The sequence below is a fragment of the Tachypleus tridentatus genome, chromosome 7, assembly GCF_004210375.1.
Source record: "Tachypleus tridentatus isolate NWPU-2018 chromosome 7, ASM421037v1, whole genome shotgun sequence".
NCBI lineage: Eukaryota > Metazoa > Arthropoda > Merostomata > Xiphosura > Limulidae > Tachypleus > Tachypleus tridentatus.
This window is the reverse complement of record NC_134831.1, coordinates 114,882,771-114,906,238: the sequence shown is the minus strand read 5'-3', so window position 1 is coordinate 114,906,238 and position 23,468 is coordinate 114,882,771. Positions and strand designations below refer to the sequence as shown.

Below are 23,468 nucleotides of genomic sequence, written 5' to 3'. Positions count from 1 at the left end.
AGCTAAATAAATGCGAGTCACTGAATACAAGTATGAACAGTGACAGTGTTTGTTTTAATAGTAACAAAAAAATAGCTAAATAAATGCGAGTCACTGAATACAAGTATGAACAGTGACAGTGTTTGTTTTAATAATAACAAATAACGAGTTCTAGAGAAATACGAATCAGTGAACGAAAGTATGAGCAGTGATAATGTTTGTTTTAATTGTAACAATAGCTAAAGAAACATGAGACATTGAATACAGGTATGAACAGTGACAGTGTTTGTTTTAATAAGAAGAAATAAAAATAGCTTCAGAAATGCGAGTCAGTTAACACAAGTATGAACAGTGACAGTGTTTGCTTTATTAATAACAAATAAGAAGTACTTGAGAAATATGAGTCACTGAATACAAGTATGAACAGTGACAGTGTTTGATTTATTAATAACAAATAAGAAGTGCTAGAGAAATATGGCTCAGTGAACACAAGTATGAACAGTAAAAGTGTTTGCTTTAATAATACAAAAGAACGCAAGTCAGGGAGAAGTGATCAAGTTTGTTTTTGAATTTCGCGCAAAATTACACGAGGGCTATCTACGGGAATCGTCTCTAATTTAGCAGTGTAAGACTAGAAAGAAAGCAACTAATCAAGCTTACCCACCGCCAACTCTTGGGCTATTATTTTACCAACAAATAGTGGAACTGGCCGTAATGTGTAACGCGAACATGGCTGAGAGAGCGAGTATGTTTGGTGTAACGGAGGTTCGAACCCGCGACCCTCAGATTACGAGTGAAGCGCCCTAACCATCTGGTGATAATATTTTGATGATGTGGACATAGCTTTGTAATATATGGCATTTCGAGGATAATTTCCTACAGAAATTGAATTTGTTTTCCTAATAGAAAATAATAAATCAGGTTTCGATTCTGTAATTTGTAGCGATAAAATCACTTCAGTACTTCTGTTTTTATCTTGTCATAGTGTTGATAAATACAACATTGATTCGCTATACTACACTTGCAACTGTTTATTTTCATGATCGAATACACAAAGTTTAATATAAAAATTATTGACAGTGTTCGCTATGGATGTAACAGCTATACTGTTTGTTGACGTGGCTCAATCAGAGGATGTACTGTCCGTAGACGTGGCTGGATCAGAAAACATACTGTCCGTAGACGTGGCTGGATCAGAGAACGTACTGTCTGAAGACGTAAATGGATCAGAGAACATACTGTCTGAAGACGTGGATGGATCAGAGAACGTACTGTCTGTAGACGTGGATGGATCAGAGAACATACTGTCTGTAGACGTGGCTGGATCAGAGAACATACTATCTGTAGACGTGGCTGGATCAGAGAACATACTGTCTGTAGACGTGGCTGGATCAGAGAACATACTGTCTGAAGACGTAAATGGATCAGAGAACATACTGTCTGAAGACGTGGATGGATCAGAGAACGTACTGTCTGTAGACGTGGATGGATCAGAGAACATACTGTCTGTAGACGTGGCTGGATCAGAGAACATACTGTCTGTAGACGTGGCTGGATCAGAGAACATACTGTCTGTAGACGTGGCTGGATCAGAGAACATACTGTTTGTAGACGTGGCTGGATCAGAGAACATACTGTCTGAAGACGTGGCTGGATCAGAAAACATACTGTCTGTAGACGTAGCTGGATCAGATGATATGTTGTCTGTAGACACTGGATCAGAGGACATAGTGCCTGTTGACATGGCTGTATCAGAGGATATACTGTCTGCAAACGTACTTGGATCAGAGAACATACCGTCTGTAGACGTGGCTAAATCAGAAGACATGTCTGTAGACGTTGTTGGATCAGAAAACATACTGTCTCTAAACATGGCTGGATCAGAGGACATGTGGCTGGAATGTAAGACATTTGCTGAAGGTGTGATTAGTGCTGGAGAAATATACGGAGATATGGATGAAGCAGAGAAAATTTGTCTGTAGACGGGGTTAAGTATGGGTCATACTGTGTGTAGATGTTGCTGGATAATAACACGTGGCTAAAGCAGAGAATGTATTGTATCAAGACATGAATACAGCAGCAGACATTATCTGGTGATGTGGCTACCAGATAATGGTGGAAACGTTAATATAGCAGACATTATCTGGTGATGTGGCTACCAGATAATGGTGGAAACGTTAATATAGCAGAAGACACGTTCTCTGGACCTGTGATGTGGCTACCAGATAATGGTGGAAACGTTAATATAGCAGAAGACACGTTCTCTGAACCTGTGATGTGGCTACCAGATAATGGTGGAAACGTTAATATAGCAGAAGACACGTTCTCTGGACCTGTGATGTGGCTACCAGATAATGGTGGAAACGTTAATACAGCAGAAGACACGTTCTCTGGACCTGTGATGTGGCTACCAGATAATGGTGGAAACGTTAATACAGCAGAAGACACGTTCTCTGGACCTGTGATGTGGCTACCAGATAATGGTGGAAACGTTAATATACAGAAGACACGTTATCTGGACCTGTGTCCCACTTACTTTTTCTCAAGACCTTTAACATATATTTCAAGATAGGCTTAAAACAACACACATAACATTGGCCTCACTACTGCTTCGAACAGCACACACACAATACCGTGTTCACTAATTATTTAAACACAACACTTGCACAATACCGGACATACGATTTCTTCAAACATAATATCGGCCGCATGGCTGCTTCGACTGCAGCATTCAAATATGTTCTCACTACTGTTTAAGCTACAAATAAAAAAATATATATTGGATTTAGTGTGTTCATAAATCGTAAGCGTCCCTGGACTGTGAATCCAAAGGTTTATGGTTTTCGGTCGTTTTCGTAAAATAAAACTTAGCATTTTGTATCTGTCGATATTTTGTATATAAGAATAAAGATGAAATTCTACTGTTCGGTAAGATAATAGTCCAAAAGTTGGCGGATGATGCTATTGACTAGTAGCCTTAGGCACGGCTGTGAGTAGAAAGCCTTTGAGTAGTTTACGCAAAGGTTCTCAAACAAAGAAACACAAATCGTGCAACGAAGACCTCTAGAACATAAGCTCTGCTAAGTACTATAAGGGCCTGACCGTTATATTGTTATGGTCAATCCCACTATTCGTTGATAAAAGAGTAGCCCAAGAGTTGGCAGTAAGCCTTTCACTGCTTAACACATTGGCTTCCAAGCCTATTTTACACGCCGATACTTTCCGGGGTCTCACTAGTTATTTTACAATTATTTTTCTAAGGAAGAATGTATATGTAGCTGTTGTGTCCCAGCCAATAAGTGGTCCTTTAAAAAGAAAATAATGTGGGTTTGTTTTTCTTATAGCAAAGCCACATCAGGCTATCTGCTGAGCCCACCAAGGGGAATCGGACCCCTGATTTTAGCGTTGTAAATCCGTAGACTTACCGCTGTACTAGCGTGAGGCAAAAAGAAGACAGAACGCGACTCACAGGTGGATCTCATTGGAAGACTATGACGGTCCATCGGTAGGTCGTGTTAAGTAGCATGTTTTTCTAACATTTATTGAAGTTACCATATTTTGGAAATATTACCATGTATCTGTCATCAAGGCAAAACTATTTAACATCTTAATACAGCAATTACCTTCTTCAAAAAAATTCCAAATGTCACACATTTCAGACACGGTATTTCACGATTATTCATAAATTGTTTTGGGTACACTACGACCTGCAATCATTTTTAGACATGGGTAACAACCACATTTTTAAAGATATTACCATTTTATTAACATATTAATACCACCCACTATCGTTTTGAAAAATTACTACTCACTATTTTTGACACGTCACTACTTCCTACCATCATTTCTGTTCAGAACATTAAACAGTCCTCTAGGACATAAGAAAATGACCTAACTTTATAGTTTGACTTCTACTAAACGTTTTCCAGCGGTCTATTTAAATTCACATCAAACTTTAGCTTTTAAGAGAACACTCTGACATGCGAGTTCTCTTTCGACTTCAGCCACCTAATATAAATGATATGAAAGTCAATATGTCCTCTGATTTCCAATTGTCAAAAGAAAATTACGTTTACGGACTTGAAGGCGTTAGATTGGAATTCCCTAATACAAACTGTCTAAATGTCAAACTATATAAATCCTATGCGTACCGAACACTATGTTCGTTCTATTATAAACCGTACGAACTGTCTTACTGTCATCTAACACCAAAAAAATGATTGGCTAACGACTAGAGTTAATATTCGAGATTTCTGGACACGAGATAAAAGGGCCCATAGAAGTTTTCGTTAGAAAACATTTCTGCGAAGGATAAAACAGTTCTCAGCTGAAATGTGCTCAAAGATCCATGATGGGACCACGATGCTTTTATACAACATTTCTGGTAGTCAAAGGCATGGAGAATTGATGTATGGACAGTTGCTCACATAAATACCTTAACTGTTTGTCTTTTTTTTGCACAAATCAAATACTTACTCTTGTTTGTCTAAATCATGAGCAAAGAACAGCAAAATGCAGCAACAAATCTCAGTTTTGCTGACTAATGTGAAACGATGGAAATAGAAACCATATAATGATGTTTGTTTGTTTGTTTTTTAATTTCGCGCAAAACTACACGAGGGCTATCTGCAGTGTAAGACTAGAGGGAAGGCAGCTAGTCATCACCACCCACCGCCTACTCTCGAGCTACTCTTTTACCAACGAGTAATGGGATTGACCGTCACATTATAACGCCCCCCCCCCAAGATTAAAGAGCGAGCATGTTTAGTGCGACGGGAATTCGAACCCGCCACCCTAAGATTACGAGTCGAGCGCCTTAACCATCTGGAATTTGCTGATAAATGCAATCATCGAAGTAAGAAAAAGTTTGACATTAGCTAACTGAACAACAAAGTCAAATGTATGACTACATAGGTAAAAAAAGTTAATGGCTAAAATGGAAGTTAAGAGCACTAAAGATGTGTGTTTGTACATACATATAAATACATGAATTAAGCAATATTAAGTTTAACAATTTTAATACGACAGGAACTATTAAAACTTTGTTTGATTGGTCAGTTTTTCCTTTCATATTATTCTTTGGCTTCGCTGTTTTTTCAGTTCTATATATGACATGTAGTCACAGACATCGGAAGTAAAGTGTACGTATGGGTGAATCGAAGTTTTCAGTAACGAATGTATCATGTTAAAAAGGCAAGCCGGCAGTGGGAATGTTCGAGAACATGCCTATTTGGAAAAGTTTCGCAATTAAGTCATTCTGGTCATATTTTAATGTAGTGAGGACCAAGACGTGAGAGAATAAAGGAGGAAAGACAAGCTACATTAGTGTGAAAATAACTCATTTACTGACAGATTTAACCGACATATTCTTGTTTTTTAATTTTAATATATTTATCTTATATTTTCGACTCCTTACTTCCATCTGCAATATTTAATTTATAACAATTACCAGTTTATAGCAAATTATCAGCATGGATCAAAAACTCAGTTAATTCAGAAACTGTAATCATATAAAACATTATGGAGTAGGTGTTGGCTCCTGTACTGGAAGTGGGGATCTGTTCCCCCGCACATGTTCCGGTAGCTATGAAAAGCCAACAAATAAAAAGCTATTTTAAGGCTGATTGCAAATAATAACGTCCTCCGCTGGCACAGCGGTAAGTCTATGGATTTACAACGCTAAAATCAGAGGTTCGATTCCCCTAGCTGGACTCAGCAGATGGTCCAATGTGGCTTTGCTATAAGAAACTCACACACAATTAACGAACCATATACTGGCTTGGCATAATCTGATGGTTCAAGCACTAGACTCTCAATCTGTGAGTCGCGTTGTCGAAGCCTGTCACGGAACATGATCGTCACGTTGTCGAAGCCTGTCACGGAACATGATCGTCACGTTGCCAAAGCCTGTCATGGAACATGATCGCCTCTCAGCTACAAAGCGTTGAGATGTTCAGTTAATCCCATTATTCTCTGCTAAAGAATAGCTAAAACGTTAGCGGTGGGAGGTATTAACTAGCTGCCTTCTCTCGTCTATCACTTCAACCTTAGGAAGGGCTCGTGCAGATAATCCTCGAGACGTTTCTCGCGAAAATTCAACACACTATATACATCAGCATCTAAAGGGCCAAACGCCTTTTAAACATGTAACATAATTCATGAAATAAAATCCGGAAGATATCTCCGGGAGCATAATTATAGAGGCACTCAAAATATATAGATTAGTTGTATTTAATACGTAAAAATACGATTTCGAGAAAGCATAGACTACACGCCGCTGGAAGTGTGAAAAATCGATGGTTGGAGTTGCCTCTATCCTTGATCACGTGTTATCAACTCTACACGAGACCAGTTGACAGAACCTGGTCTTAACAATACACTAACACCTAGAATATACTCAATTTGTCTGAAAGTGCTGCCAAAACATGACAAATAGTGCCAGAATACACCAAAACATGACAAATAGTGCCAGAATACACCAAAACATGACAAATAGTGCCAGAATACACCAAAACATGACAAATAGTGCCAGAATACACCAAAACATGACAAATAGTGCCAGAATACACCAAAACATGACAAATAGTGCCAGAATACCTTTTCAAAAAATTCACTGTCCTTTTATAGATCTAATTTATCGAACAACAGCCGTTACAAAGGCCACGTTAGCTCAAGAACCGCCATGACACTTTTATGAGACTAGATCCTGACACTGCCGTAGGAAATTATTTTTGAGTGGTCAAGCCACAGCGACAACTAAACAATGTGACACACGACGTGTGCAAAGAAAGCATGCCATTTCTAGAAAGGTCATATCCCCCCCAAACATTTTCTGACATTTATTGCTTTAAATTCTGTAGACAGAACAGATCAATATCTTCCATTATTACTTCTATGGCTACCTTTAAAACAAACATGGCGCCACCGAAGTCCTCAGAAGGACCAGGAAATTAAACTCTGATGCGAAATTTGGGTTCAGCGATACTCAAACCCTACCCATAGACCATAATTATATTTGGATGGTCTTTCTGGTGCGTGTTACCAACGTAAGCTACGCCATATAGTAATGAAACTCCCTAGACCACCTTACGCCCCCTGCCATGTTTAGTCGTGAATTAATAAAGTAACACACACACACACACACATATATATATATAATTCATAGCTTGATTTCCTGTTAAACTTACAGTGAAACAAACGTGAGATAAATACGATACACAGTACCATATTGCCAGAAACGAGCTGAGTTTACGAAACAAAATAATATAAAAAATATTTAACTTTCACAAACACATTTTATTTCATCACAATGAAAGACGTGGCAACTAAAAGTGAATACATCAGTATTGAGAAACAATATCAACTGATATTTCTAACTGAAGGAAGGCTGTAACAATATCAACTGATATATCTAACTGAATGAAGGCTGTAACAATATCAACTGATATTTCTAACTGAATGAAGGCTGTAACAATATCAACTGATATTTCTAAATGAATGAAGGCTGTAACAATATCAACTGATATTTCTAATTGAATGAAGGCTGTAACAATATCAACTGATATTTCTAACCGAATGAAGGCTGTCGTAACGAGCCGTTTCTCTTCTTCTTTGTGGGTATGTTGAATTTTTAATAACCAGAAGGGCTAGGTGCACAAGACCTCTTCCTCCATCACTTACTTTCATGTCGGCTACTACAATGTTGTTGTTGTAGTGCTTTTGGGCCAGGGTAATACACAGTACTGCGGCCATTTTCAGAACAATGTCCATGTATGGTATTGATTGATTTTCATGAAGTTTATTTTGTGCCAGCCATGATTTAGTTTCTTTTCGTGCTGTATTACATGTACACAGAACTACACTCTTCGACTTCCGTGTTGCGAATGGTCATCGTTCGCTAAAAGGGATGAGTAATACGCAAAAGAGTTGTCAGAAGTGGGATTCGAACCCACGCCTCCATTCAGAGACCAGAATACACAATCCCGTTAGAATAACGAAAGGTTTTCATACCTTGAGTCTGGCCCCTTAGACCGCTCGGCCATCCTGACGTTGATCGTAGTGACTCGTACATTGAAAAGCTTAGTTCACAAATAGCTACATGTTGAAAGTTAAAGCTGATTGGTTAAGAAAAATTCAACACACGGAATTGTATTTTTACACGTGTGCTGCTAAATCGGTTTTCCTAGAACTTTATAGGTCTTATCCTGGCTAAAATATGACAAAAACAAAGAAACTGATGCAATCATATATTTTAAGTTTTGAAACAGATGACCAGACCAGTCGATATATAATGAGTATATCAGAATAATAACCACGTCAGTTCCGCTTTTTTTTTTCTTCAAGTTTAATTCACAGTGGAGATCTATTGATTGTATTCGAGCTATGCATAAGCGTCAAGTTCAAGGAACTTTCTACTAGTGGTGTTTGTGCTTGGAACTGAACAACGAATCTAATATAAAAAAATTAAAAAATAAAGCGCTTATACATACAATTCCAGTTCTTATGAGAGCTCCGAAATCATAATTTTCCTTCAGTGACTTCACCATGCCAGGTGATTTTTGCTTTTAAATTTCGCGCAAAACTACGCGAGGGTTATCTGCGCTAGCCGTCCCAAATTTAGCAGTGTAAGACCAGAGGGAAGGCAGCTAGTCATCACCACCCACCGCCAACGCTTGAGCTACTTTTTTACCAACGAATAGTGGAGTTGACCGTCACAATATAATGCCCCCACGGTTGAAAGAGCGAGCATATTTGGTGTGGCGGGGATTCGAACCCGTGACCCTCAGATTACGAGTCAAGCGCATTAACCACTTGGCTATGCGAGGCTCCTACGTGATCTACTGGGCGCGTTTTATCCACCATTCGGTAGGGGGCTATGTTATACAGATAAAAGCAAGAGCCTTGAATGTTTACGACTCTGAAGAAAGTAATCCCTGTCTGGGTTTTCTTATAACAAAGCCACATTGGGCTATCTGTTGAGTCCATCGAACCCCTGATTTTAGTGTTGTAAATCCGTAGACTTACCGCTGTACTAGCATAAAGACCCAAAGGCGTGGAACAAATAAATTCACAAACACACTGCATAAATTAATACGGTATGGAAACATCAACAAGCAAAGACAAAAAGTAAAAAGAGCCCGCCATTAAAAAACAACAAAAGAAAACTGATGTATTAATTAATGTATATATAATCACTGAACCAGTGACGCTACGAAAATGTTGTTGAAATAATTTTTATATTAAAAATGTTTTTTCGAAAAAAGCTACGCGCCTGACACGATATTCCTGCTTATGACGTAAAAGATTTAAATACTAGTTAATATTGATAACTTTGTAAACGAGTTTGATCTTTATGTAGGTTTAAAGTGAAAATTATCCATTTAGATATGTTAATTTCGATATTTTCGAACTGTTCAAATAAAGTCGTGTAAAACTTCTGTTAAAATAAGTACTTCTTTATAACGTGTAACAACACGCAATATAAACCTAAAAATAACCACTTGTATCTACCTATTTCACCATTAGAAAGAACAAGCACGCGACACGTTTATAATGTCAATGAACTGAAAATGAAGTGATGAAATATCGACTTGTGACACCATAGGGAAGAACGCTAAACATTGCTTTCTCTGACGACTCTTTAATTACACCCTAGATTTAATAGAGAAAAATCTCAACCCTAAATGAGTGTTAATAGTTCTTATTAAAGAAGTTAAAATAATTTAAAACACGGAAAAGCTAAGAACAAACAAGTGAAAGAAAGATGTAGCACGTAACACTTATTCCTCAAAAACAATATTAAATATGTAGTAAATAGGCTTAACTTCGAAAGATTTGTTTGTTTGTTTTTTTGAATTTTGCACAAAGCTACTCGAGGGCTATCTGTGCTAGCCGTCCCTAATTTAGCAGTGAAAAACTACAGGGAAGGCAGCTAGTCATCACCATCCACCGCCAACTCTTGGGCTACTCTTTTTACCAACGAATAGTGAGATTGACCGTCACATTATAGCGCCCCCACGGCTGTAAGGGCGAGCATGTTTGGCGCGACGGGGATGCGAACCCGAGACCCTCATATTACGAGTCGCACGCCTTAACGCGCTTGGCCATGCCGGGCAACTTCAAAAGAATTTGAAAAAAGAAAGAAGAAAAAAACGAACATTGTGCTGATGTAGGAATGTTTCCAGTGTTGCTAACAGGATAAAAGTAGAGATAAGTCAGACTATTAGACCAAGGACGGTCTCTGGGTTGGTTGATATAAAGATTTAATACTGTTATATGTTAGACAAAGTTCGAAATATTTTATTAGAGTAAGCAAAGAAATATGCTCGCAATAGGCAAGTTAGACGAAGCGAAAGTCTTTTCTTATATATATATATTTCAGATAGCCGTTTAAACTTGCAGAATAATGTACTGGATTATATTACGTTGGTTAAAAAAAGGAAATCATTTTAACACTTACATGTCACAAAAGGAAAAAGTGTAACAACGTTTTAAAAATGGCAAAAGTTACATGGAAATCACAAAGATGGAGAAACTTCATGAAAGTTTCTAAAGAGTAGAAACCCTGTTTAGTAATTGTTCATATGCTAACGTGAACATTGTTTCTTGTTAAGCACAAAGCTACAATAATGAGCTATCTGTATTGTGTCTACTGGGGTATCAAAACCCGGTTTTCAGTGTTATAAACCCTTAGGCTTATTTCAGTGCTACCAACTGGCTAACATGAACTGGTATTAAGTATTTAATTGCTAGAATCAGAAAATAAAGCTGTAATTGTGAAATAGACTAGTTAAGATGAAAATAAAATATTTTTTTTATTATGGGTTATATAAATTTTTACGGTCAAGATAAAGAAAAAATGTTTTCATTCTAGCCATATAAAATCTTGTCTTAAAACAAATTAGGGTAAAAAGAGGCAAATATCACCATGGTATGATAGGCTAGCTATGGTTAAAGACACTCATGACAGTGGTGTATTAAAGTGGGTGCAAGAGGGGCAGTCAGCCCCGGGCGACAGACAGGAGGGATGCCATCGGGAGAGTTGAAATACCAGTACAAGTTTCTAAAAAAAATCACAAAAAATTAATAGTTCGGACTCTTAAAATAGCTATTGAACAATTATTCAATTAAAATAGCTAGCGTTACAGCATACTATATCGAATTTGTGTTAATGCAAATACACTGATAACTAATGGTCTCTGCACGTCCGAGTTTATAATCTGATAACTCAATGGGTATCTGGTTGGAGAGTGTTTGAGAATTACTTGTTTGAAGCTTCACTGTTCTAATAATTATTTTATTTCTTTATTTACTGGATTGTCGTTAATTTTCACTGACAAATGATCTAGTTATATGAGTGATCTATTATAGTCTCAGTTATTTCCGAATAATACAAGTTATCAGATCAATGTTGAATAAGAGTACAAAATGTGAAAACTGAAGCACAATAAGCTGTGCATAGGTTAAATGCCAATAGAGAAATTTCATTTAATATAACAAGTAGAATAGCTTACTGTAAAATAAGCTTTATAAAACGATAAAAACATATAGTACCCTAAACCGCAGCAAAACACAGAGGGAGAGAAATCTCGTAAAAAAAAAAGAAAAATGAAATGAACAATGTCACATAACATTGCTTAAATCGATACTAGGGAGAGTGCACTGTTCGTAGAAAACTTACTGTGTATACATGAACTCTTGAACAAGCTACGTAACAATTACATCCCACGCTTATGAGTGTAGATTTTGATCGCTACTGCCAAAGGGATTGTGGACGTTACATTTTATTAGAGCTCGCTGTGTATTACGGTGACATTTGACAAATTCGATTATATCTACTTCTACAAATTTTAGAGGTTTTGAAGACGATTACGAAACGTTACGATGAGATAATGGCCATCTAAAGTTTGGAAATCCATTTGTCAACTTGATTATATTTAAATATAAATGATATGTTACATCTCCAACATCTTGCTACGATAGCTGGCTTCATGTGAATACCTGAACCACTTCAAAGCAAAATTATAATTCTTTTGACAGTTTACTGTTAATTAAACGCTGGTTTTCTTGAGGTAAAACTGTTGGCATAAAAATAACTATTATATTGAGGAAGCATTTTAAACGTCTACATATTAGGGTCGGAGTGCCATTCTGTTTCTGGTTATAATTATTTTAACCCTTCGCATCTGCGGCCTGACTAAATCTTCTTACAACCCCATGCGCAAAGATTCGCGAACTTTTGTGGAGGGGCATTCAAAATGTTGAGTGTAAAATGCTTGCATGAGGTCAATCCCAGTTAAAGAGTTAATCAGTTATGGACAATTTTATTAACATTGTTGATATGTTTATCATTTCTGCAAACAACACAATCTGTTGGATCCCTGTAGATAATGTTCGTTAGTATTAACATACGTTTAACGTTTCTTACCTCGAACATTTTTGAACCGTTCAGAAAAGAACCAAATATATTTCAATTCTAAAAACATATAACTTTTGAACACATAATAAGAATATTCTGAGCAAAATTACGTTAGTTTCTTTTGTTGAAACACAAACAAAGCTACTGGAGGAATATGACGTCCCTAATTTTGAAGTGATAGACAAGATGGATAGCAGTTGACAAACAACACTCCATCTGCTATCAACTCATGGGCTACTCTTCCCCAAGGATAAATAGGGCTTACCATGAAATCATACATGTGTTTTCTTATAGTCAAGCTACACCGGGCTACCTTCTGAATCCACCAAGGGGAATCGAACTCTTGATTTCAGCGTTGTAAATCCATAGAAATACCGCTGTACCAGCGGAGGACCCGTAAAATAACACCCTCCGTGGCTAAAGAGGTGACCATGTTCGATGAGGAGATTCGAACTTAGAGTTACACAAGAAACTAGAACAATGTTGATACTTGGAGTTACATAAGAAGATAGAACAATGTTGATACTTGGAGATAACAAGAAACTAGAACAATGTTACAACTTGGAGTTACACAAGAAACTAGAACAACGTTGATACTTAAAGACACACAGAAAACTAGAACAATGTTTATACTTGGAGTTACACAAGAAACTAGAACAACGTTGATACTTGGAGTTACCCAAGAAACTAAAACAACGTTACTACTTGAAGCTACACAATAAACTAAAAGAATGTTGATACTTGGGGCTACACAAGAAACTAGAACAATGTTACAACTTGGAGTTACACAAGAAACTAGAACAACGTTGATACTTAAAGACACACAGAAAACTAGAACAATGTTTATACTTGGAGTTACACAAGAAACTAGAACAACGTTGATACTTAAAGACACACAGAAAACTAGAACAATGTTTATACTTGGAGTTACACAAGAAACTAGAACAACGTTGATACTTGGAGTTACATAAGAAGATAGAACAATGTTGATACTTGGAGATAACAAGAAACTAGAACAATGTTACAACTTGGAGTTACACAAGAAACTAGAACAACGTTGATACTTAAAGACATAGAACAATGTTTATACTTGGGTTACACAAGAAACTAGAACAACGTTGATATTTGGAGTTACCCAAGAAACTAAAACAACGTTACTACTTGAAGCTACACAATAAACTAAAAGAATGTTGATACTTGGGGCTACACAAGAAACTAGAACAATGTTACTACTTGGAGTTGCACAGGAAACTAGAAAAATAAACTAAAAGAATGTTGATACTTGGGGCTACACAAGAAACTAGAACAATGTTACTACTTGGGTTGCACAGGAAACTAGAACAATGTTGATAGTTGGAATTACACAAGAAACTAGAACAACGTTGATACTTGGAGTTACACAAGAAATTAAAACAATGCTGATATCTGGAGTTACACAAGAAACTAAAATAATGTTGATACTTGGAGTTACACAATAACACGAAAATAAAGCCAATGTTTGGAGTAAAACAACACTAAAACAAAGCCAATACTTGGAGTTACATAATAACATTGAGACAAAGCCAATACTTGGAGTTACATAATAACACTAAAACAAAGCCGTAGTTTGAAAAGTTGAAAGAAGATATGAAATGAGTAGAGTACAACAACGATTTACATAAAACGTTTAACAACGTTGTTGTTTGAATGAAAACAAGAATTGACATCGTTAAAGAACACGTGATATTTGGTCTGTTTCTTTCTTCTGATTAAGATGTCGTGTAGTAATGGACTGGAGTAAAATTTGATATTATAAATATTCAGTTTTTGATGCATATACAAATATCACACGACCTGTATAAGTATAGACGACTTGACAAAGAAGTTCTAAGCTGAAGTACTTTGTGTAAAAAAGAAAAAAGTATAATAACATGCAGGTCATACAAAATCTACCACACCCACTCCGATGAGGCCTTTCGTCAAATACCATCAGGCTGAGTATTATTGAAATGCTACAGGTGAAGTTTACTCTTCTAAGTTTAAAACGTGTAACACTAGGAAGCCATTGAGTTGCGGGAGCTCCGAGAAAGAGCAAAAAGTCGATTTGTTGTTATTCTCTAGAAAGACACCTTATGTAAATACTGGACTAAACGGCCATAAAATAAAAAAAGACTTGTAACTCTGGTATATCCGTTTTCAAGTCTAAACTGCAGATCAAAGTCGCTTCAATGAAACAAACACCTTCTCAAAGAGACTAATTTACACAGTCATCGTAACATTCCAATGGATGACTGAATATTTATTCAATGTGATTATTCTTCTTACCAACTTAACAGTGCTGTTTCATCAGGTCACCTGGACTGCTTCAGTTGGTCAATCACTAATTTGTCAAGATAACTTCGTTACATAGTCAATATTAATGTCATTTTTTTCATTAATAATCACATGTAAACATGACCTTTTCATTCACAATCGTTTTATATTTTACTCACCTGTAAACTTATTGCAGATTTTTAGGTTGTCTGGTACATTAAACTGACACTCACAATACGAGTATACTGGGGTATAGTTATTCATAAAAACTTCATAAAGTACAAATACTGAGATAGTTTTATTCACACTATTAAAATTACAGTAGAAACTCCATTAGTGTTATGTCAACACGAAAAATAAACCATGTCTGTATCTAGTAAATCATATCCATCAACAATAACCAATAAGATGTCAAACACTGCCCATGTTTATGATGCATTATATATACTGACTTAAACAACAAAGTCCTGACTTACATTGTAAATAAAAATTACTTACTCTGTGACTTCAGTTCATTCATGAACATGGCAATAACTTTCAGTAGAATTTAGTGAAAAAGACTGAAATGGTCAGATGTTTTCTAACAGTGACATACTTGACAAAACGAGATATTTCAAATTACTTGCACCAACTGAACCATGCCAGGAAATTAGCATTTAGATGTAAGTGTTTGTTCTGAATTTCGCGCAAAGCTACACAAGGGCTATCTGCGCTAACCGTCCCTAATTTAGCAGTGTAAATCTGGAGAGAATGCAGCTAGTAATCCCAACCCACCGCCAACTCTTGGGCTACTCTTTTACTAACGAATAGCGGGATTGACCGTCACTTATACCGACCCTACGACTGAAAGGGCGAACATGTTTGGTGTGACGGGGATTCGAACCCGCGACCCTCGGATTACGAGTCGAGTACCTTAACCACCTGGCCATGCCAGGCCAGATGTAAAAGAATAATAACTATTATACTACAAAATCATAAATTAAATCCAAGGCATGCCCTACTCTATTATTTTTCTATCAAATTTGAATGCTCTTAACATGTACTCGAATTTAAAAAATATTCCTTCTTTTAAAAAACCAGTGGCAGAGCATATGATGTGCGAATTTACAACGCTAGACACCGGGTTTTGATACTCGTGGTGGGCAGAGCTTCGTGCTTAACTTTAGACAAATAAACCTTTTAAAATAAGTTTTCTTGTTCATTCCTTTTTTATTTCATTGTTCAAAAAAGACAAAACACGTTTATATCGAATGTTTCTTCCTGTTATAAATTAAAAATAATGTTATGTACACATGTCGGAATGGTTAGTTGATTTGGTGTTTCATGGCACAAAGCAGCTAGGCTATCTGTGTCAAACATCCGGTAAAAAGTTAAAATTAAAGTAAATTTAGTAAAATTCATAAAAGGAAAATAAAGTAAAACAAAACAAAGTTAAAAATAAACATAACATAAAACCAATGTTTACATCTAGTCTACAGCAGTAAGAGAAAACTACAGTAATTCAAGTTATAAAGGGTGTTTTTGTGTTTTTATTTATAGCAAAGCCACATCGGGCTATCTGCTCAGCCCACCGAGGGGAATCGAACCCCTGATTTTAGCATTGTAAATCCGGAGACATACCGCTGTACTAGCGGGGGGCTAAGTTATAAAGGACTTTCTGTAGCATGATTGTAATTACCATAACTCACCAGAACGACTAACAGATAAGTACAAAAACCACCGTCACTAAACTGATGTTGGCCTTTCCAGTCCTGGTTCCGAGTTATTTGACGTTATGGTCATTTTCGAAAAGTAAAGTAATAAAAGTTTTAGACTTGTAGCAAAATTTTAATAATAACTCGTCAGATAAGAGAAAACGATGAGTTAAAAAACTGTGACCAATGCATAGTCTGGTTAGAACAACTTTCTCTTTCCGATCCTCACGGAAGCAAGACAGCCAAGGTCTAATAGAGGGTTTTATTTGGAAAAGCTTGTTTTCGCGTTGCTCACTCCAAGTCGACTGCCAGCTGGCACTGAGCCGAGTCTTGAATACAGGACCATAGTCCATGTATTAAATAGGCACAGCGGTGATAGTGCCAGAGCAGATAGATTTAGCTGCGGTGTCGGCGAGCTCGTTCCCGCGAATACCAACGTGACCCGGTATGCAGAAAAATTGGATAGAAGTAGATGTTAGAGAGAAATGGGCCAGACGGTTTTGAATATCGACGAGAACAGGGTGTGAACCAAGGTGAAGCGATTCCAGGGCCAGTAGAGAACTAAGCAAGTCAGTATAAATCGTGCAGTTTGAGTACTGCTTAGCTTCTATGTGATCCAGAGCAAGAAAAAAGGGCGTACAGTTCAGCAGTGAACACAGAAGCTGTAGAGGGGATTCTGTGTGCAACCACAACAAACCATGGCAGAGCCCACATGGTCACCTGATTTCGAACCATCTGTATAAATAGGAATGGAAGGATGATTTGAAAGATGTTCAGCAAATAACAGATAGTATTTCCAATCAAAAGTGTCTGCTTATCTCAGATGACTTAATGATAGGTCACATTTGGGGACTGTAAAAAGCCATGGTGGGATGGGCTGACCAGTGGATACAGCAGTGTTATCCAAGGACAGACCCAATTCATCCAACTGCGCCTGGATTCAAAGACCAAAAGGAGCAATGGCAAATCGTCTGTTCTGAAAAAGTATGTCCCACTGAGGAAGGAAAACACAACCCCAGATGGGATGCTCTGGTAAAGAACGAAGTTTCGAAGCACACAGTAAAGACAGTTGCAAACAACAGAGGTGTAAAGAAGGTTCAAGATACTGCATGCATAAGCTCTGAATTGAGGAAGTGCAGAAAGCCCCAGTGCAGAGCCGAAATCCTTGATGATGAATAGGGTCCAGCATCTTTAAGGTCGAGGTCCTGGGAGAGCCATAGACCAGTGATCCATAGTCGAGTTTCGACCGAATAAGAGACAATATATCTTTAACATAGAACATTGATCCACTTCCAAAGTGGTGGAACAGAGGACACGGATGATGTTCAGTGTTCTTGTACATTTGACCCGTAGCTGCTCGAAGTGTGATATAAAGGTCAGCTTACATTCAACGATAAGACCCAAGGGACCACAGGCAGCACAATTTCACCGATACGAATTTCAGGATCAGGGTGAATACCCCGTTGGCGGCAACTGTGCATGCAAATGGTTTTAGAGAGAAAGAAATTAAAGCCGTTTGCTGTGGTCCACTTCAGTAAACGATTGAGGGCAGTCTGTAGCTGCCACTCAATACACCTGATGTTCGACGACTGACATGAAATGTGAAAGTCATCGACATAGAGCTCGTTTGCAACAGTAAGAGAGAGTTAGTTGTTCAGTGATGGCATTAATCTTTATACTGAAAAGTGTGACACTCAAAACGCAGCCCAGATGGACTCCAAGTTCCTGTACAAAAGAACGGGAAAGTGTCGACCCCACACGAACTTGGAATCTCCTGTCCATTAAAATTTTTTAATAAACATGTGTAAATGGCCACGTAACCCATATATATGGAGGTCTCCCAAAATGCCATACCTCCATGTTGTGTCATAAGTCTTCTCAATGTTAAAGAATATTGATACAAGATGTTGGCGTTTGAGAAAGGCTTCTCTGATTGATGTTTCAAGTTGAATTAGGTGGTTCGTGGTGGAGTGCTGTCGTCGGAACCCACACTGAGTCGACGAGTGAAGGTTGTTTGATTAGAGGAACCAAACAAGACGAGCATTAACCATCCTCTCCAAGGTCTTACAGAGACGGCTCGTCAAAGCAATTGGACAGTAGTTTGAAGGAATCTTGGGATCATTCCCAGGCTTAGAGAAAGGTAAGACAATAGCCTGACACCAGGCATCAGAAAAAACATTCTTCTGTCAGATCCAGTTAGAAACAATCAGAAGAATAGCAAGAGAAGTAGGAGATAGATGACGCAGCATTTCATAGTGTGCATCATCAGGTCCAACAGATGTACTGCCAGACTAATGAAGGGCCAGTTTGAGTTCCACCAGTGTAAAGGGACGATTATAGTCATACAGACAATCAGTTCGAAAGGAAAGAGATGATCGATCTGCCTGAGTCTTGATGACTAAGAAGGTGAAAGAAGAAGCAGAAGTGCTAGATACCCGGCAAAAGCTTTCACCTAGAGTACCGGCGATGCTCCGGGTATCAGCTACTTCCTGGCCATTAGAGAGCAAGATCGAAAGGGGGAGAGAATGATATTGCCCACTGACCTTTCCAATCTTGTCCCAAATTACTTTGAAACTGGTGGTAGAAGATATGCCGGTTGTGAACTTAATCCAAGATTCCTACTGGCTTTGGCGTTTTATCTACCAAGCATGAGGGGATTCTGCGCGCAACCACCGAGGGCCAGTAGAGAACTAAGCGAGTCAGTATAAATAGTGCAGTTTGAGTACTACTTAGCTTCTTTGTGATCCAGGACAAGAGAAATGGCGTACAATTCAGCAGTAAACAAAAAAGCTGTAGAGGGGATTTTGCGTGCAACCACCGAACCACAACAAACCATAGCAGAGCCCACACAGTCACCTGATTTCGAACCACCTGTATAAATAGGTGAAAGCTTGAATCACTATTAAAATGACTTAAAGTACGATTGCTAAGAAATTTAATTTCGATTTTAGTGTTTCATTTTGTTATATAACAGATATCTATATCATCCAAAACGAGGCAATTTTAGACCAATACTGTACTAATAACCCCAGAGTGCATCAGACTTACGGTATATGTTATGCGTTAATAATTCGAAAGTGAATTGGGCCTAGCCTGTACCAAATGTTCTAGTTCAGTTTGGTTTGTATTTCACGCAAAGCTACTCGAGGACTATCTGCGCTAGCCGTCCCTAATTTAGCAGTGTAAGACTAGATATAAGGCAGCTAGTCATCACTACCCACCGCCAACTCTTGGGCTACTCTTTTACCAACGAATAGTGGGATTGACCGTTACATTATAACGTCCTCACGGCTGAAAGGGCGAGCATGTTTGGTGTGACGGAGAAAATGTACTAGTTATCCAATAATGTATTAGGCCTACTCTATATGCTAATTGTTATAAATTCGAAATTGAATTAAGCTTAGCCTTTATCTCGTGTACTAATAATCCGAAAGCGCATTAGGCTTACACTGTGTATTGTGTTTTACTAATTACAAAGTTAATCACGCTTAACCTGTGTATAATGTCACAATCAGTTTGTCAGTTTAGTGATTAGCCACAAAGTTGGAAAGTGAGTGTTTGTCTCACGATTATTTAAAATTGATGCACTCTAGTGTAAATTGTTTGAATTAAAAAGTTTTTCGTTAAAAATCCGTGTACTCGGTTTCAGTTTGATTTTCATCAACCATACAATCTGGTTTCGTTAACGGCAAGCTGTTTATTGATAATTAATTCACTGCCATAAAACATTAGCCCAGCAAAGTTCGACCTGTTTGAATTTAATTAGCGAAATTTTGATTGTTTAAAAAACGAAAATGAACACTTTAATTAGGTTATCACAGTTGTGATATCTAACTGAAATGTATTTTGGTTTTTACTCTTGAAGATCACGCTAAATGATGCGTTATTCTGTAAAATGTTCGTATTTTTTCTTTAAAGATTATGACAAAACCTTTTTGTTGAGCATAATATTACTGAAATATGATTATGATTTAAATTATTAGCATAATTTTAGTTTAATAAATAGAGCTAAATACACGTTTACAGTAATATAATATAAACTTACTTTATTACAGCTCATTATTTTTGTTACTAAACGTTAATAATTAGTTTATTTTGAAACATCAAACCGATTTTGATTAATTTTACGTTGAAAAATGTAATGCGTAAAATGCTGTTTACTGGTTGGTAGGCCGCACCGTGGATTCTAGGTTCGCATCCATTTCACGCTAGTTAATAAAAAAACAAATTGCGCTTCAAACTTTGAGGCAGTGGGTGATGAAGTCCCAGCATCCATTTGAAGTAATCCACGAGTTGGCGGAGGGTGTTGTTGACTAGCTGCCTTCCCTCTGATCTATCACTTCAAAGTTAAAGATGGCTAGTGCAGATGGCCATCAAGTAGCTTTGCGTGAAATTCAACACGCAACATAAAACGTCACTTTATTAATTTTTTAATAAGTACAGTATAGTATTAGAAATACACTGACAATTTCCGTACATTTATGATCTTCATGACCCGAAATAAACTTGATACTGAACAGCAGAAAACAAACCATACTTTTATACAAGATGTAACCACCGTATTTGTTCTTTTGTTCAATTGGAACTTGGGTCATACTTCTAATTTTACTAATAACTAACAGGTAATGTTTCTAGCGTTAACATTTATTAATGGTTCATGCTTCTGGTCTTACTAATAATTAATGGGTCATACTTCTAGTTCTAATAAAAATTACCTGGTGATACTTAAGGTCTTAGTAATAATTAATGGGTCATACTTCTGGTTTTAATAATAATTAAAGGGTCATACTTCTGATGTTAATAATTAGCGGATAATATTTTTGGTGTTAAAAATAATTAAAAGGTTATACTCCTGGTTTTAATAATAACAATTAAAGGGTCATACTTCTGTGACGTTAATAATAATTAAAGAGTCATACTTCTGGGATGATAATAATAATTAAAGGGTCATACTTTCTGTGATCTTAATAATAATTAAAGGGTCATACTTCTGTGATGTTAATAACAATTAAAGGGTCATACTTCTGTGATGTCAATAATAATTAAAGGGTCATACTTTTGTGATCTTAATAATAATTAAAGGGTCATACTTCTGTGATGTCAATAATAATTAAAGGGTCATACTTTTGTGATCTTAATAATAATTAAAGGGTCATACTTCTGTGATGTTAATAACAATTAAAGGGTCATACTTCTGTGAAGTTAATAACAATTAAAGGGTCATACTTCTGTGAAGTAAATAACAATTAAAGGGTCATACTTCTGTGACGCTAATAATAATTAAAGGGTCATACTTCTGTGACGCTAATAATAATTAAAGGGTCATACTTCTGTGACGTTAATAACAATTAAAGGGTCATACTTCTGTGATGTTAATAACAATTAAAGGATCATACTTCTGTGATTTTAGTAATAATTAAAGGTCATACTTCTAGTTCTAATAATTAACAAAATTATGTTTATTTTTAAACCTATTTTTTGTTCCCTGGAATGACTTGAAGTGGATGAGGGAGACAAGAGGGAGGAAGTCCCAGATGGTAACGCCAGGTTCTAGTCAGGCAAGATAAAGTATGCCATAGCACAGGTTTTATAGATCAATTTGGGTGGGGTGGGGCATTTTGTTTTATTTTTAGGTGCAATAAACTTCATCAGTTTATTTTTCGACAAACCTCTATCCGATATTAAGAATGTTTGAACGTCATACTGTGTTAACCAAGAATGTTGGAATGACATTGTGCGTGTTAACTACGAATATTAGGACACCATACCGTGTGCTCCAACGGAATAAACCAAGGTGTTCAATACAAAACGTGAATAAAATCAGCTTGATATGTAAAGTTTTAGTAGTTACTTTGTTGTACAAATAAAAAACGAGTTGAAGAAGTGAAAAGTATAAATATTAAATAATAAATATTGTATCACTATGAATAGAAAACATTTAATACTAAGTTAATGCATAAACAAGACTCGCTTAGATTCAAATAACAAGACATTTAGTTAAAACTGGAGATAATACATTTGAAGAAACTAAAGTTTAGATTACAAATAAAGTGGTTGATTTTATTTGTTTTGTGATAAAAGTAATATCAGAAACCTAAATCATCATCATAAAGCAACTGGTAGTCTTGAAATGGACCTGGCATGACCTGATGGTTAAGTGATATTAGAAATCTAAATCATCATCATAAAACAACTGGCAGTCTAGAAATGGACCTGGCATGACCTGATGGTTAAGTGATATTAGAAACCTAAATCATCATCATAAAACAACTGGCAGTCTTGAAATGGACCTGGCATGACCTGATGGTTGAGTGATATTAGAAATCTAAATCATCATCATAAAACAACTGGCAGTCTAGAAATGGACCTGGCATGACCTGATGGTTAGGTGATATTATAAATCCAAATCATCATCATGAAACAACTGGTAGTCTAGAAATGGACCTGACATGATCGATGGTTAAGTGATATTAGAAATCTAAATCATCATCGTAAAACAACTGGCAGTCTAGAAATGGACCTGGCATGACCTGATGGTTAAGTGATATTAGAAACCTAAATCATCATCATGAAACAACTGGTAGTCTAGAAATGGACCTGACATGACCTGATGGCTAAGTAATATTAGAAACCTAAATCATCATCATGAAACAACTGGTAGTCTAGAAATGAGACCTGACATGACCTGATGGCTAAGTAATATTAGAAACCTAAATCATCATCATAAAACAACTGGTAATCTAGAAATGGACCTGACATGACCTGATGGTTAAGTGATATTAGAAATCTTAATCATCATCATGAAACAAGTGGCAGTCTAGAAATGGACCTGACATGACCTGATAGTTAAGTGATATTAGAAATATAAATCATAAAGTAACTGGTAATCTAGAAATGGAATTGACATGGTCTCATGGTTAGAGACATCCGACTCGTAATTTGAGGTTCGCTAGTTTGAATCCCCACCGCCGAGCATGCTTGTTCTATATGCGTACCGACTGAACGGCTACGGTGGTGTAAACGTCCTGACTTATTATAAACTAGTTGGTGTTAATGTCGTTACTACGAAAATGAGCTGACAGTCT

At 36.9% G+C, this 23,468-nt stretch overlaps 1 protein-coding gene and 1 non-coding gene across 3 annotated transcripts in view; both read right to left on the bottom strand.

Annotated features, from left to right (window-relative positions):
- Positions 1-23,468, bottom strand: part of LOC143256436 (transmembrane protein 117-like) — a 138,970-nt gene that overhangs the window by 114,686 nt on the left and 816 nt on the right. The window lies entirely within an intron of this gene.
- TRNAL-CAA (transfer RNA leucine (anticodon CAA)) lies at positions 7,907-8,027 on the bottom strand. Its single transcript has 2 exons — positions 7,990-8,027; positions 7,907-7,952 (listed from the first exon to the last, which is right to left on the bottom strand). It is a non-coding gene; the product is annotated as a tRNA-Leu (tRNA).